General features: G+C 39.0%; 1 protein-coding gene across 9 annotated transcripts in view; it reads left to right on the top strand.

Moving 5' to 3' along the window:
* The first annotated feature begins 274 nt into the window (after window positions 1-274).
* Window positions 275-17,275, top strand: part of NCOA6 (nuclear receptor coactivator 6) — a 104,613-nt gene continuing 87,612 nt past the window's right edge. For 7 of the 9 annotated variants that reach the window (XM_046678261.1, XM_046678262.1, XM_046678268.1 and 4 more), the window contains exon 1: window positions 275-468. The gene's annotated coding sequence lies outside the window, so the exon portion shown is untranslated. Of the gene's footprint in view, window positions 474-17,275 lie in introns of all 9 variants that reach the window. The other 2 variants (XM_046678264.1, XM_046678263.1) reach the window with 1 other exon arrangement.

Below are 17,275 nucleotides of genomic sequence, written 5' to 3'. Positions count from 1 at the left end.
CCCAAGGACACTCAGCCAGAGGGCTCCTATAGAGCCGTGAAGAGCTTCCGAAGTGGGGATAGAAGTGACTGACGATATTACAGTGCTAGGAAGCATACAGAGACCCACTGGACGCCGGTACTAACCGCTCTGCGTCCAAGTGAGCGGGCGCGCGCTCGGCCCCGCGCTCCCAGGGACGTTTGGTCACGTGACCCAGGGCCCCGCCCCCTGGATCCGCCCCGCCCCGCCCCTCCCGCGCTCCCTCCCTCTCTCCCTCCCTCCCCCTCCCTCCCCGGCCCGGTCCGGCCCATCCCCCTCCCCGCCGGCTCCCCGAGGCCCTGCCGGGTCGGGCTGCGGGCGGCCGGGTGCCGACGGCCGGACAGACGGGCGCACGCGAGGACGGACGGACAGACACACGGAGGGCCGCGGGCACGCACGGCCCCGGCCGGCTCTCCGAGGCCCGCCCGGGAGGGCTGGGGCCGCGCTCAGGTGAGGTGACGGCGACGCGGGCCCGTAAGGGGTGGGCCCGCCGGGCGTCCACGGTCTCAGCCTGGCTGGCTCCGCTGGAAGGAGGTGCCGCCCGGGCCCGGCGCGGGAAAATGGCGCCGGCCGACCGTGGAGCACGGCCCCAGTGCGGGCCCGGCCCGGAGCCGCCCCGCCCGCCGCGCTCGTGTCCCCGTCGCCATGTTGGGGAGCGGGCCCGGGGCCTGCGGGCGGGGGCGCTGGAGGGAGCCGGGGCCCGGCCAGGGTTGGGGAGGGTGCGGGACGCGGGGTCTGGGGCGCTGAGGGAGTGCAAGGCCGGCCGGGGTCTGCATGGGGTGGTGCTCCAGGCCCTAGGTACTGGCGGGAGCCGGACGTGGGGTCGTGGCGGGGGTCGCGGAGAAGGGACACTGGGTCCAAACGGAACCGGGATCTGGGTCCATGGGGCTGGGGGACCAGGACCTGGAGCTGGGTTAGGCAGTGGGCGGTGTTCAGGACCCCAAGGCAGGTAGGACCCGGAGGGGCGTGGGACCCACGCTCAAGCTGTCAGGGCTGGGACAGCTCTTTGGTGGTTGGGGGGAGGGTATTGATTAGAAATGGGGGCCCTTTAGGTACCGACGCAGGTATCAGATTGGGGCAGTCGTCGGAGTCGCAGGCTAGATTGCAAGTCCGTATAACTCCCAAGGGACTGAGGACATATGTGCCCCCAGGATCCTCCAGTCCCTACTGGGGACAGCAACAGAAAAAAGGAAGGCTTTGAAGAGGAGGAGGGAAAAGGGGGACTGAGGTTTGGATGCAGGAGCTGGTCAGCAAAAGGGGTGCAGAGAGTGGAACTGATTGGCAAGAAGAGAGAGCGCCTCCATCAACTTAGGGAGTTTGTGTGTCTTTAAAAGGAGGGACTGGGCTGTTTGTGGGCGGTGACCCAAGGTGTCTTCCCAGGAAGGGGACAGCCCACTGTTTTAAGAGCAGGGTCACCTGGGGAGGTCATCAGAAAGGCGTTGTTGAAGCCAGTAAGAATGATGAAGAGAAATAAATGTATAAAAACTACAAGGGTCTTAGAGATCATGTAACAATTTCAGATTGTGTAGTGATTTTGGTTGAGACCTAGAAAGGAAAAGTTGACTTTTCAAGATCTTACAAGTTAGTGGCAGAGCAGGTATTCTAACTCAGGTCTGCTGCCTCCTCATTCCATACACTGCCCTAGAGCAATTTGCTAACCGGAAAAAAGTGTTAAGAAGTCAAGCTTGGTAGCATATATCAAAGAACTATTAATAAATTTATTTTGTTTTTGTAATAAGTTTGTCAGTACAAAGACTAAGGGGGAAACAAAAAAGTATAGGTAACCAGCTATTTGATAATTTCTAGCCCACCTCCATTTGTGCAAAGAAATTATCTTCAGGACCCTTGTGACTTCTCACTTTCTAGAGTTTTAAAAGATGCCCCTTCTCTTCTAGGTGTTTACTATACAGCAAAGGGACACAAAAAGCTAGAGAGATAACAGTGTACAATGATAGAGACGCAAGATCTCTATCATGATCAAACTTTAATTGAAGTTTGATCATCATAGAGAAGAGTTCAAAGTTCATATGGGCTGATGGGAGAATTCTGAGGGAAACTGCAAATCAGTCATGATATAGTAGTTCCAGGACTCCCATATAATCAAAAAGGACTTTCAACAAAAAGGTTATGAGAACTTCATAGCAATAAGGTTCAGTATACAGTATATTCAATACGTACATGCCATACATATATACAGCAACATGATCCATTTGTTCTGGATCTTTCTAATGCAGGAAGGCCTAACCGTGTCTGTGCCATGGGGCCCTTTAGCATCTAGAGAAGCTTATGGGCCTCTCAGAATATTTTTAATTGCGTGAAACAAAATACACTGGATTACAAAGAAAACCAATTATATTGAAATACAGTTACCAAAATATACAAATTGTAATACAGTAATATAGACATACTTCTTTATCAGCACAATAAGAAATCAGATTTAGTGATGGGTCTAAGTACAATTTTAAAGATGCGATGAGCATAAATAATATTTTAAGATAATCTGCATCAACTGTAGTATAATATAAAGATATCTGTGATTATTGTGACAGAGTCACAGATACTGCTAATACTAGAATGGTTTGTTGCCTACATTCATATTTGAAGAAAATGGTAACTTTCAGTTAGAGGTTAGTGAAAATAAAGAGGTAATTTTTTTTCCAAGTTTATGGACCCCCTCTCCCCCACCCCGAATTCTGTGGACTCCTGTCTTTGAATCCCAGGTTAAGAAATCCTACTCCTACTGCCAAGCGTGTCTTCCATTTAGCAGACATTTACTCTGCGCTAAGACATCTGCTGCATGTCAAGCATTATGCTAGGATCTGGGGGTTCAAAGTCTTTATGGCAGGTTTCACTTTGGATATTCAGTCTCATAAGAGACGTGGACATGTAAACAGTGATAGTTCAGGATGGAAAATGCCAAAGGAGAGTTATCAAGGGTTCTAAGGATACAGAGGTGGGCATGTCTTTGCTCTAGGAATGGGAAGGTTTTGTGAAGGGGTGACACTTGAGATGCATTCTGAAAGGCAGAGGAGTTTGCTAGGTGTAGATTGGAGAGAAGAGCTTTCCAGGTAAAGGCATGAATTTTCAGGGAATGTAATTGAATGTGACTGGAGCGTGTGTGTGTGTGTGTGTGTGTGCGTGTGAAAAGAGTGATCAGAGATGAGATTGGGAAGGTTGTGTGGAACCTGGTTGTGAAAGACCTTGCTAAGGAGTTTTGACTGAATCATTAACTGATAGGGAGGTATTCAAGGTTTTCAAGGAGTTGATGTATGGTGAGGTTTAGTTTTTAGTAGATAAATTGAAGTTCTTTGGAAGAAGGGTGGACTGGAGAGTAGGGAAGAATTAATGAGGGCCTGAACTAAGGCAGAGGCTGTGACTATTGAACAGAGTTAGGCTTTTCAGGTATTAATATAACTGACATTGTGAATGATGAGAGAGAGAGAGGGAATTTTTTAGATTTCTAGTTTGGGATGGTAGCTGTCAAAGAAGTTTAACAAAAGTGAAAGGAAAATGTGAGAATTGTCACAGATAATAAAGGAGAAGATATTTTTTGGTAGAGTAATAGACTTTTGGAAACCATTGCAATACTGTCAAGTGTGGTATAGTTTTTGCTTAAGGAAATCAGAGGTAAGTATCAGCAGACATAAAAGGTAGGGAAAGACCTGGAAAGTATTCCTAGAGTGTAGGAAAAGTCATAACTATGTAAGGTTTGGATACTATGGCCATGAGTCAAATCTGGCCCACCCCCTATTTATGTAAATAAAGTTTTATTGCAACACAGGTACACTCATTCATTTACATCTTGTCTTTGGCTCTTTTCTTTCTACTAATGGCAGAGTTGAGTAGTTATGACAGAGAATATGTAGCTCATAAAACTGGAAATATTTACTATCTGGCCCTTTACCAAAAACATTTGCCAATTGATCATCTATGTGTCTGAATATTGGATGTTCGGCTTCTGATTTACCATCCAGTTCCAACATGATAGAGAATAATCATCTTGACTCTGTCCTGGCTGGGTCCCCCATGCTGTATGCACCTGCAACATGACATAGACCCCTGAATATTTTATGTTGGTTAGTGATGCCAAGATCGACTGTTCTGGGGTCTGCTGTGTGGCACCTGTGGTAAGGCCAGGTTTTCACAGCTTAGACCGTGCTGGGGCTTGTTTTGCCATTTTTCTTTTGGGTTGTTTTTTCCCAAAGATTTCTTTATTTTCTGATTATTAATCCTTTATTGGTTATAAATATTGGATATTTCCCAGTTTGTTGCTAATCTTTTTAATTTCTTTGTCTTTTGTTGAAAAGAAGTTTTGAATTTTAATAAAGTGAAATTTATCAAGCTTCTCCCCCAGGATTTTGAAGTTATTCTTTATATTATCTTCTTGAATCTCTACTTCTTTGCCTTTGATGTTTAGATCTCTAATCTATCTAGAATTGACTCTTGTGTCTGGTGAGAGGTAAGGTCCCATTTTATTTTTTTCCTATGTATAATTAACTATCCCAGTACCATTTATTGAATGGCATTTATTTTCAAGTTGTGAGCTCTTTCTGGTGGAGTCTATCGAAGGTGCCGATTCCAGGTCTGCTCCTTGCTAATTGTGTGACCTTGGACAAGTTCCATAACCTTTTTGTGCCTCAGTTTCCTCATCTTTAAAATAAAAATAATAATATCTATCTCATAGAGTTGTTGCGAGGATTGAGTTAATTCATCTAGCTTGAGTAAAAGAGTGTGGCACCTAGAAAATGCTCAATAATGTCAGCTGTTATTTAGCACTCTTGTTCATTTCTGATTCTCAGCACGAGGCACAAAGTAGAGGCTCAGTATGGTCAACACAACTGTAGAGTTAATTTGGTTTTGAGGTCAAAACAGATTGATTGAGAGCTAGGCTAAGTGTTGCAGGAGATGCTTCCAAGTTGCTACTTGATTTTAGATGCTGCCTTAGACTGTCTGCTGCAGTGGAACTCCTTCCACCCCATCACTTCTTTTGCAGAGAACTTCTGTAGCAAAGGATGCAAACTGGCAGCCTGTAGTTGGATTTGACCTGCAGACATGTTTTGTTTGGCTCAGACAATATTTTTAATGTCTTAAAAGTTTACACAAATTTCTGAGTTTCTCATTTACTGTGAAATATTGGAAGATCTGTCAACACCAAGCCCATATTCTCTCATAGCAGTACAATAGCTTTTAGCTGGGATGTGTGCTTCCTAGTTCTCTGTGTGGTTCTCACTACTCTCTTGCTTCGCTTATTTACTTTTGTTGCCCTATAGGCATTTGATTTTCTGGTTCTTACTTTACTGAGGTTTTAAATATTATCTCTCCTAAACCAGTATCTCTCCTAAACCAATCTCTCTTTTAAACCATTTTTAAAAAATAGGATTTTCTTTTTATTTATTTATTTTTTAAGTTTATTGCTGAGGAAGATTTGCCCTGAGCTAACATGTTGTGCCAGTCTTCCTCTATTTTGTGTGTGGGTCACTGCCACAGCATGGCTGCCAATGAGTGGTGTCAGTCCACGCCAGGGAGTTGAACCTGGGCTGTCAAGTAGACATATTGGGATAGGGTCAAGATAGCCAGAAATTGACAGATGAGTTTATAAGCAGGTAAAAACTAAAATTTATTTCTAAGGCTGAGTCATAGTTGATTGCAATGAATAAAATGATAATTGAAATTAAAACATGAGACGAAATTCAGTTCAGATCACTGAATATTTAGGCATCTACTATGTGCTGGGACATTAGAAGTTACCACATTGGTGATAGAAACAAAAACTAGTTGGCCAGCCTTATGAAAGATTACAGAAGAGGTCTTTTTACGTGTGATTTAGAGCTATTCTCCAAGAGAGTAGTTGAGAGAGAGGAAATATAGGAATTCATTCATTTGTCATATATTTGTTGGGCCCTACTATGTACATTGGGCTAGAACTCTGCAGGATACAAAGATGAATCTAGCCAGGGTTTAAGTGTCATGTGAGGTGTATGTAATGTGTGATGGAGCTGAGATATCAGAGAATGGTACCTGAAAGAGGTGACCATTGAGTGGGGCTGCCAAAAATAGTTAGGATCTTAATACTTAGAGATGAAGCAGTATTTTCCAGCTGAGTGAAAGCATGATTGTACAGGTGGGTGTTTAGGAGATAGTAGAGTCCATTTTGGCTGGAGAACAGGATTGTTACAAGGCTGTTGTTGGAATTAAGGCTAGAAATAGAGATTGAACAACAACAGCAATAATAATTATTGTAGTAGCTCACATTTTTTGCCTGCATACTATTTGCCAGATAATGTGCCAAGTATTTTATAAGTAGTATTTCATTTAATCCTTACAACAACCCTGTGAGATAGGCACTATTTTTTAAAAATAGGATTATTTATTTATTTATTGCTGAGGAAGATTTGCCCTGAGCTAACACCTGTGCCAATCTTCCTGTATTTTGTATGTGGGTTGCTGCCACAACATGGCTGCCAATGAATGGTGTAGGTCCATGCCTGGAAAGTGAACCTGGGCTGCTGAAGTGGAGTATGCCAAAGACTTAACCCCTAGGCCATGGGCCCAGCCCCTATCCCTTCTCTCTCTTTTTTTTTTGCAGGGAAAGATTTGCCCTAAGCTAACATCTGTTGCCAATCTTCTTCCTTTCTCTTCTTTTTCTTCCCTCAAAAGCCCCAGTACATAGTTGTGTATAGTTGTAAATTCTTGTAGTTCTTCTGTGTGAGCTGCTGCCACAGCATGGCTACTGACAGACGAGTGGTGTGATTCCACACCTGGGAACTGAACCCGGGCCACTGAAGTGGAGCATGCCAAACTTTAACTGCTAGGCCATCAGGGCTGACTCTTTATTTTTTATCCCTTTTTATAGATAAAGAAACTGAGGAATAGAGCTAACAATAATGGAGAAAGAGTTTGAGTCCAAGCAGTCTAATTCCAAACCCTGTGTTCTTAGTCTCTGCATACTGTAAAACTGAATCATGGAAGACTTTGAATTCTTTTTATTTCCAAGCTGGGAAGTTTGGACTTGATTGACTAAGTAATGAGGAGTCATCAAAAGTTTTTAGCCTTATGGTGACATAATGAGAGCTATACACTAAGAAAGTAAGCCTGCTCATGAAGTGTAAGAACAACATGGGAAGAAAGGAGAGACATGGAGCTAGTTTACTCTCCTTCCTCACTATATTGAGTGCTCCTTCAGGGCTGGGCCTGTGTCTGTCACTTTCTTCTTCCCTTTGGCTTCAATGTCTACCTATTGTGTTGTCTGGCACGTTTATTATTTTTTTTAATTTTGATCTTTTTTTACTTCACCTTGTTCTAGAAAGGACTTAGGTGGCTGCCTAGGAGCTCAGTAAACATTTGCTGAGTTAATTAATAAATGATTAGGGGTATATATAGATATGTGCATAAAGGGAGTACTATGGCTTTGTTGAAGGGAGTAATACAGCCCTAGAATTTGGTAATAAGCTATATTTTATATATAAATCCTATAAAGCAAAAGACCAGAACCGCATCTTCTTTATCTTCTGAAGAGTTGTATATTCTATGTCAGTTAGAATATTAATGATCAGTTAATATTAACTATGTTAGTTAAAAAGCCAAACTCATAGAAAGAGAGAATAGATTGGTGGTTGCCAGGATCTGGGAGGTAGGCGAAATGGGGAGATGTTGGTCAGAGGGTATAAACTTCCAGTTATAAGATGAATAAGTTCTAAGGTTCTAATGTACAGCATGGTGACTAGTTAACAATACTGTATTATATACTTGAAAGTTGCTGGGAGAGTAAATCTTAAATGTTCTCATCACATACACACAAAAATGGTAATTGTATGAGGTGATGGATATGTTAACTAACTTTATTGTGGTAATCACTTTGCAATATATTTGCATATCCATCTTGTTGTACACCTTAAACTTACACAATGTTATATGTCAATTATATCTCAATAAAGCTGGAAAAAAACTATTTCAGTTAATAATATTAATGAACACCAAATTCAGAGGGCGTTCATACTTTAAATAGGTATTTAGGTTTGTATTTAGCATTAACCAGCTGCAAACTCCCCCCCAGAACACACACAGAGGCCACAAAAGTTCCCATTCATCAGCTCCTTTACTGATATTGAACCTGTTTAATATTAGTTCCGTAGTACCATTTATGTACATTTTCTAAAGACCAGACAGCAGCAGTCTTTTACAGGAAGAAATAGTTGCAAATTTGTGAATCAGGTTCCTGTTTTGGATTTTACTCAGGGAAATTGTTCATTAGGTTAAGTCCCTTACCATAATTTTAAATGTTATGTGGAAATAAGGCTGTGTCCCTTCTATAATATATAGAATTAAGAAATTCAAACACTTGTAGAAATTCAAAGACACTGTGGTTAACTGCTGTATACCAGTAAAGGTGGGAAGAGTTTTAGGTAAACAAGGATCTGACTACACTTAATAAGAGACAGACCAATAGACCCTAAATAATGAATTTGTTAAATAAACATTCTTCCCCATTGTGGATATTAGTTAACAGCAGTACTGTTTGTGCATATACAAACACGCATATATCACTGTGAAATATATTGCTGTAACTAGTATAAGTAAATTTGAATCTAGGAATGCTTCCTAAAGAAAATGAGCCTTCAACTGAGTTCTTTTAGGTTGTGTGTAACTCTTCAGTGGGTGTGGAGATGACTCATTCAGAAGCATGCAGATTGGAATAATTAAGTATGAAGAAAAATTTGATTATTATAGTCAGTGTATGTTGACTGCCTACCAGTGTTGAGAGGTCTGTACAGTTGGTGAGTAATTAGTTTCTGCCTTTCAGGAAACGAATTCATCTGGGGAAGTGATGTGAACATAAATAAAAAGAGGGAAAACTGTCTTTTAAATGAGATAGTGCTATGGGAATTTAGAAGAGAGATCACTTCCACTTGGAGGATCAGGGAAGGCTTCATGGAAAATATGGTGTGTTACGTTCCTAGAGCTGCTGTAACAAACTACTGCAAACTGGGTGACTTAAAACAAAATTTATTCTCTCACAGTTCTTGAGTCTAGAACCTGAATTCAAGGTGTCAGCAGGCCTGTATTCTTTCTGAGACTTTGGGTAGAATCCTTCCTTGCCTCTTTCTAGCTTCCACCAGTTCTTGGCATTTCTTGGTTTGCAGCTGCATCACTCCAGTCTCTGCCTCTGTTGTCGCAAAGCAGTCTCCCTGTGTGTCTCAGTGTACAAATTTGCCTGTTCTTCTGACACCAGTCATGTTGGATTCAGGGTCTACCCCACTTAAGATGAGTTAAGACCTCATCTTACCTAATTACATCTGCAGTGACCCTATTTCCAAATCAGGTCACATTCTGTGATACTGGGGGTTAAGACTTTTGGGGGACACAGTTCAACCCATAACAGGTGGCATGATACAGAGATGATACAGAGGTATTAAATTAGAATTTACTAAATAAAAGGAAAGATAAGATTGCAGCGAATTAAGTTGAGAGAAGAACCAAGGGAATCATGGACGTAAGGAAAGCATAAGGAATGAAATAGTGAGAAGTCTGGTTTGCTGTCATGCACAAGAGTTGTGGGGAGATAACGGCCAGAGTAGTTTGTTGGGGCCCTACGTGCCAGAACTAGGACATTTAAGTGTTGCTGAGTGGGTAGTGTGTGGGAACAGGATGGCACTGCAGAATTTCGAAATGGTGGATAACTAATTCAAGCTTTAGGGAGATTCTGTGATTAGTTGATCATGGATAAGTAGACACCCTGAAGAAAACAGTTGGTCGATGATTTAACACACCCAGCTTCCCTCATTTGCCTATGCCAGTAACTTTTCACCAGTCAAGAAATCCTTCTTATATAAAAAAAAACAAAACTCCACAACAACAAACTTTGTGGGTTTTATTAGCTTCTTGGTCAGTCATCTGTGGCGTTGAGATCGAGCAACTTTTCATGGTCTCTATTCCAAAGCCTCTCCATGGATTTCAGTAGTAATAATCATATTATTCTTCATTTTCTTTCATATCTTTCTCCAGAATCACCTCTTTTCCATCCTGTTTTTTACCCCTTGGTTTTTCTCTGAACTCTGATTTCAGTTTCTTTTTGAAACATCTGACTAATGGAAAGAATTGAGGAAGATTATGCACTGTCTAAGCCAATGACATGTTCTTTTTCTGTGTCCTTTTAATGATGGTTATGTTGACTTTTGTCCACAATAGGACTATATGCAAATTGTGAATACTCACTCAAATTGTGGTCAACGGTAGTCCTCAGGTGCTTTTCCTTATTTGTGCCTAGGCACTTCTTCCTCATTCTATATTTGCATTGTTCATATTTTCTCTAAGAGCGTATGTCCTCATGAAATGTTTTAAATTGTATTTAAATTTTACAGAGAAATAAACACCTAACTTCCTAGTCATTATCATATGCTTATAATCTTTACAAGTTTAATTCATACAATTTTTTGTATCATTTTCAAATGGCAATATATTGATGCACTTTTCCACTTGTCTGTATAGTTATCATTTTTAATGAATGCATAATGACCAAAGTTTAAATACTCTAGTATTTGGCATTTGGGTGATTTCCAGTTTGTTTTTATTTTTGGTTTGCAATTCTAAGTTATACCGCTATGACATCTTTTTATAAATTTCTCCCCCAACTGTTTCTTAGAATATATTCCCTAAAATGATTCAGTTAGGTCTGAGGTTATCACTTTTTAGCCATGTTGTGTTTTTAGAACAACTACTAGTTTATATTCCCACTAGCCAGTAGTTAATGTTGGATTTTATAATTTTTTTCTTCCATTTTAATAGTGGTACCTCACGGTTTTATGGATTTTTTGATATTTTTAATGTTTTATTATGAAAAATTTTGAACATATCCCAAAAAAGCCCCCAGAAACAGTACAGTGAACACCCTTATGTCCACCATCTATATTCATCATGTTGCCATGATGAATATTAGTAATATACTTATTATGTTAAACCTTTTCAAAATAAAGACATCATGATACTATGCCTTTCAATACTTTAGCATGCATCTCTTACACATAAGGAGGTTCTCCTTTATAATCATAATGCCATTATCACATCTAACAGAATTATCAATAATTGCTTGATATTATCTAACATTAAGTGGTGTATTTAAGTTTTCCAGTTGTCTCCAAGATGACTTTTATAGCTGACTTGTTTGAAGTGGAATGAAATTAAGGACCATGCGTTGCATTTGCATGTTATTATTTTTATGGTCTTTTTAACCTAGAACAATTTTCATTTCTTGTCTACTCCCTCACCTTTTTTTTCCCATGGCATTGATTTGTTTAAACCAGAGCAGTTTGTTTGTTTGGTTGGTTTTTGGTGAGGTAGATTCACCCTGAGCTAACATCCATTGCCAATCTTCTTCTTTTTTTTTGCTTGAGGAAGATTAGCCGTGAGCTAACATCTGTGCCATTGTTCCTCCATTTTTTGTATGTGGGATGCCTCCACAGCATGGCTGATGAGTGGACTAGGTCCACCCGGGATTCAAACCTGCAAACCCAGGCCACCAAAGCAGAGCTCGTGGAACTTTAACCACTCAGCCATGGAATGGCCCCTAGAGTAGTTTTCTTGTTGAATAGCCCAGATTCTGGATTTATCTGATTGTTTTATTCCTTGTATGTCCCTAAACTGGAAGGTTGAAAGACTTGATTAGATTCTAAAGAATTAGATTGTAAAGGCTTGATTAGATTCTAGTTAAACATTTGGGCAAAAGTACTTATTTTTCACATTGCCTCATATCACGAGGTACATAAATGTCTGGTTGTCTCAATATTGGTGATAACTTCGATCACAGGGTTAAGATTATGACTGCCAGATCTCTCCATAGTGAAGTTGCATTTTTTTTACTTTGTGACTAGCAAATATGTTTTTTATTCTTATCAGTGGTGAGCATTTTTTTCAATCTTGTTTGAACTAATTTGCATATCATTTGATAATTTGTTCAGTGTAAATTTGGTATTTTCCTTTTAAGTTTGTACTATGCATTTAAAAATTTTATGTGTAACAAAGAATGCTGCATTGTTATAAAAGATAAATTTCAAGTTTCAAAATATAGGTAAAATCAAATATAATTTTACCAAAAAAAGATACAGATTGAGAATATATAATGGGGGAATTTGACAGAATTTCATGATGAGTTGTATTTGCTTTTTTAAAAAACCATTCTAAGCAGATAAGCCTAAAAAACATAGAACAGTTGAATCAAAAACTTCTTTTATTTTTCTTTTTGAAGTAGAGGTAAATATTGAATTCGTAAAAGTTGTTTTACATGCCCACATAAAAAGCACCCAGGGGCCGGCCTGGTAACGCAGTGATTTAGTTTGCACCTTCTGCTTCTCGGCGGCCCGGAGTTCTCCGGTTTGGATCCTGGGTGCGGACATGGCACCGCTTGGCACACCATGCTGTGGTAGGCGTCCCACATATAAAGTAGAGGAAGATGGGCACAGACGTTAGCTCAGGGCCAGTCTTCCTCAGCAAAAAGAGGAGGATTGGCAGCAGATGTTAGCTCAGGGCTAATCTTCCTCAAAAAAAAAAAGCACCCAGAATTTATTTTTATTCCTTGTCCTCTGAGTGTTTCTGGCTGTCTTTTATACACCAATTCTTTATTAATTTTAAATAACTTAGTTTTTCTGTCATTCTTGGTATAGATTTTTTTCTTCCATTTCTTTTCTGTTCTAGTATACTCAGATAGATTTTCCTTTCAAACCACAAAAGCAGTACAGGCTAATGGAAATAAGCTGACCATCATTTGAGGTGCATGCAGAAAAGCCAACCATCTCCTCCTCTCCAGTTCCTATCCTCCAAACTACCCAAATGTAATAGCTTAGTGTGATTTTTCCATATTTTTCTCTGTGCTCTTAGAAACGCAGATGTACATAGTGATTTATTTTCTGTGTTTTATGATTCTCATGATGCCATACACATTATTCTACAACTTCTGTTTTTTTACTTTATAGGGTATCATATGTTTTCTTCTATATCATTAAACAGATATCTAATTCAGTTTTTTTCTTGCTGCATAATAGTCCATTTACATAGGTTTCTCTCACTGGGCATTCAGGCTGTTTCTGATTTTTTTTCCCCCGTTACAAACAGTAACATCCTTGTGCATATACCTTTAAGAAATAGAGCTTTTACTTCTGTAGGATATATTCCCAAATATGGATTAAAAGATAAGCTTATTTCAGTATTATGAACTGCCAGGTTGTTTTCCATAAAGGTTGTTGCAGTTCTTATTCCCACTGGCACTGGATAATAGGCATCTTTTTAGTTTTTGCCAATCAGCTAGGTGAAAAGTGTTTTCTTATTTTAATTTTCATTTCCTTGACCATTAATAAGTTGCATACATTCATTGGATATTTGCATTCCCTATTCTGCAAATCGACTTTTCTAATCCTTTACTTATTTTTCTCTTGGGTTGTTAATTTTTTACTTTTTAATCAATTTGTAGGTGCTTTTGTGTATTTGGGATATTAACCGCTTTTTTGTCTCATGGTGCAAATGTATTTTCCCAATCTATCGTTTGGCTTTTGACTTTGCGGTTTCTTTTGACATATAGACTATTTCAATTATTTTTTTGCTGAGGAAGATTCACCCTGAGCTAACATGTGTGCCAGTCTTCCTCTATTTTGTATGTGGGTTGTTGCCACAGCATGGCTTGACAAGTGGCATAGGTCCATGCTCAGGAACTGAACCCAGGCCACTGGAGCGGAGTGTACCAAACTTTACCACTAGGCCACAGGCCGGCTCAAGACTATTTTAATTTTCATCTAATCATGTCTGTTGATCTTTTTCTTTATGACTTCTGGGTTCATGTCTTGCTTATCACCACCCCACTGAAGTTAATAATTCTTCTAATTTTATTTCTTTATTTTGTTTTATTGTTATTAATTTTAACCTTAGTTTTGTTTTCTCTTTTTTTGCAATTTGGGCAGAGACTTATGTATTTATTTTTTTAATGTAAGTGAACTTGTTTATCTTGCCATTGAATTTCCTCTTCTGATCAAAAAATTCTCTCTTCATTGTTTGGGGATAAGCATAGTATTAGATTTTCTAATTTTTAAATAATCTCTTTTGAACTTTGAAGAAAGTGCATTTTTAGTTGTTTCAAGTAAGTTTGAATGCTATACCTGTGTTTGAAAATATTAGTGTATTCACCTAATACAGTTCTGTCTGCAGGTTTCCTAAATGTATTCATCGTGGTCATCAGTAATGGTGAATGGTGGCTACAGGACTTGAAAGCTGGTCTTAGGACTTCAGTGTTTGATTTAAAAAGTGACAATTATAAGTGCATAAAGCAAAAAAAAAGAAAACCTGCCAACACTGTCATTATGAATATATTAAGACCATGCAGAAGAAGAAGCATTGGCAGACTCTTAGAATGATGATCCAAGGACTTCTCTAACTTACAGCCCAGATCTCACGATTTAACTCTTGTTGGAAGCTTAATAGAGGAAGAAAGCCATTGTTCTTTAAATTTGTCTTCCATCATTGTCTTATTGCAAGACAACATTCATTATCATTATATAACATACTTTTCTAGTGCTTTTAAAATGAAATATTTAATTTGCAAAGAAGTGTCACATATGAAATGAAAGACTTCCCTAACACTAAGAAGCTTTGAACAAATTATTCGCTCGGGCCTTAATTTTTCTATCTTTTCCATGAGAGTATTGGACCAGATGATTTCCAGGGGCTTTAGTTCTTACTCTGCTCAGATTCTCATCCTTATTTTTAGGGGATTTTTTGTTGATCCCTAGATTGTAGGATTTGGTCAACTTCTCAATGTCATTTGTATATTTAGAGCATGGATTAAAAGACTGGTACTCCAAACTTTGTATTGCTTTTTGACTGTAGCTTGATTATGATTGAAAGAACATGGTGGTGTTCATAATTAGAACATGATGTATAAAGTAGTTTTTCTCTACATTTCACTTTATCCACCTACCGTGTGGTATCTAACAAGATGGAAAAAATCTCGTGGAGCTTCTGATTTACTCTGTTGGTTTATAATGTGCTAGATTACATTATTAACTCTATATATCTGTGTTAGAATGAGTAGTTTTAAGAATCTCAAATTTCATGGGCCGGCCCGGTGGCCCAGTGGTTAAGTTCGCACATTCTGCTTCTCAGCGGCCTGGGGTTTGCCAGTTCGATCCTGGGTGCAGACATGGCACTGCTTGGCAAAAGCCATGCTGTGGTAGGCGTCCCACATATAAAGTAGAGGAAGATGGGGATGGATGTTAGCTCAGGGCCAGTCTTCCTCAGCAAAAAGAGGAGGATTGGCAGCAGTTAGCTCAGGGCTAATCTTCCTTAAAAAAAATAATAATCATCTCAAATTTCATATTTCATTAATTAATCTTTTGTTTCTTATACTAAAATGTCAGGGTTGAAATTTAAAAGTTAATGTTAATATTCTGTAGTCTCTTAAATTGTCTGTTATCCCTACCAAGAGCAAAAAAAGGGCTGTTACAGTATTGAAATGCCAAGCTCCTTGACAGGCATTCTCTTGATTCTTTCAGGGCACTAAGTTTCTGAGATTTGCCTGCAGGTTTGCATAAATTTTCCCTTGGAGCCCTGGACTTGGGAACAGGAAGCATGTAATACTTTTATAAGAACCTCATGAGAGAGTGTAGGGAGGATTGATTCCTATGTTAGTCGTGCCATGACAGTGGTCTTTGACAGTTCATATTTAGCTGTTTATTCACTTTTAAATACCTTGTAAATTATCCTGAAACATTTAAGGCTATATGGTTAAAACGCCAACTTAATTTTTTAAGTTCTGTATGATTTAGGCATTCATGAAAATGTTATTTAAATTACCCATTCCACAAATTTTTTGTTTCTTATGTAGTAACCTTAGGAGCAGGAAAGTGCATAGCAGAGTGCCTGGTACATAGTAGGCAGTTGGTAGAGTGGTTGAACAAATGCATCCATTGAAAGTATTCAAATTACAGGAGATTAGAAATTATGAGGGACTTCTATACACATATTTTCCATTTTAAAAAAAACTGATGCAAAAGATTCTCAGGGTGATGGTAAAGTATTGAGAATGTTATTATTAGCTGTCTTTGGAGGAAGAGGTTTTGCACCTAGACAATAAATCTAGGAGATTTGTCTGTGGCACAAGCTGAAAAATAAACTTGTGCTTTTGAGGCAGATACCATAGGAATTCTAGGATTCTTGTTTTACAAAGCTGCTTAAAACATTTCAATAGAGGTAAAGTGAAAGCATATAGAATAGTAATTAAATTTCTTGATAAATAGTCCTTGAGTTTTCTTAAACCGAGAAGGTGCCTGAGATTTTATTTAGCTCTGGCTTTTAGTGATTCATCCTCTTATTTTATAATTTAGGAATCTTAGGCCAGAGAGATTGTGTCCTGCCCCAAATCATACATCTTTATTGGAAGATCATGACTAGAACTGAGGGTATACTCACCCTGCCATGTTCAGCCTAGCTCTCTTTCCATTCTGTCACCCTGTGTTTTGTTATCATAAATAATGCTAGTCTATTCTCAGGATGTACTCAGTTGATTTTACTGCTCGTCATTTGACATTTGTCTGTATTGAAAACATTATAAAAAATGGATACCAAAGTTAGGGAATCTTTGCATGGACATTAGGCTTTATTTAATTTTCTTATGTGGATGATGCAGCAGCTGCAATGGTGCACAGTTGTGAACCCAGGACATCTGTGTTTTCCATTTATTTGTTTGCTTTTTTGTTTTTTGCAGTTGTCGTTTGTAATAAAATTTTTTTCAGAGTATAAGTAGGAGAGTAAATGTTAAAAAATATAATATTAGCATATTTACAGTTTTATTACAGGAAGAGTACGAAAGTGACAGGAAGGACTAAGTCTATAGCTAACTATACGTGTGACCTAGGGCAAATCTTGTAACCTCGGTGGAACTCTGTTTCTGCTCCCTACTTAATTAGAATCCTTCAGGGGTTCTGCCTAGGACACATATATCTGTTTTTTAATATTTGTCAATTGGAGTATAACACACATTATGCAAAGTGCACAAGTCATAAAGATAATGAGTTATAAAATGAACACCCTGTGTAACCACTTCTAATGTATTTTGAAAAAGCTTCCTTAGTGATTATCATAAGCTTTCCTTGTTAAAAAAAACCACTGGGTTTAAGACTAGATAATCTCATGTCTTTTACAACTCTTTCTAGAGTGAAATTAGCAGAAAGAAAGGTAGAGAGGACAAATTTGGCCAGTCACAAAAATTTACTTCGAATAAGTT

This window comes from Equus quagga, chromosome 12, assembly GCF_021613505.1.
Source record: "Equus quagga isolate Etosha38 chromosome 12, UCLA_HA_Equagga_1.0, whole genome shotgun sequence".
In the NCBI taxonomy this organism is placed as follows: Eukaryota; Metazoa; Chordata; class Mammalia; order Perissodactyla; family Equidae; genus Equus; species Equus quagga.
This window is presented reverse-complemented; position numbering and strand designations above follow the sequence as displayed.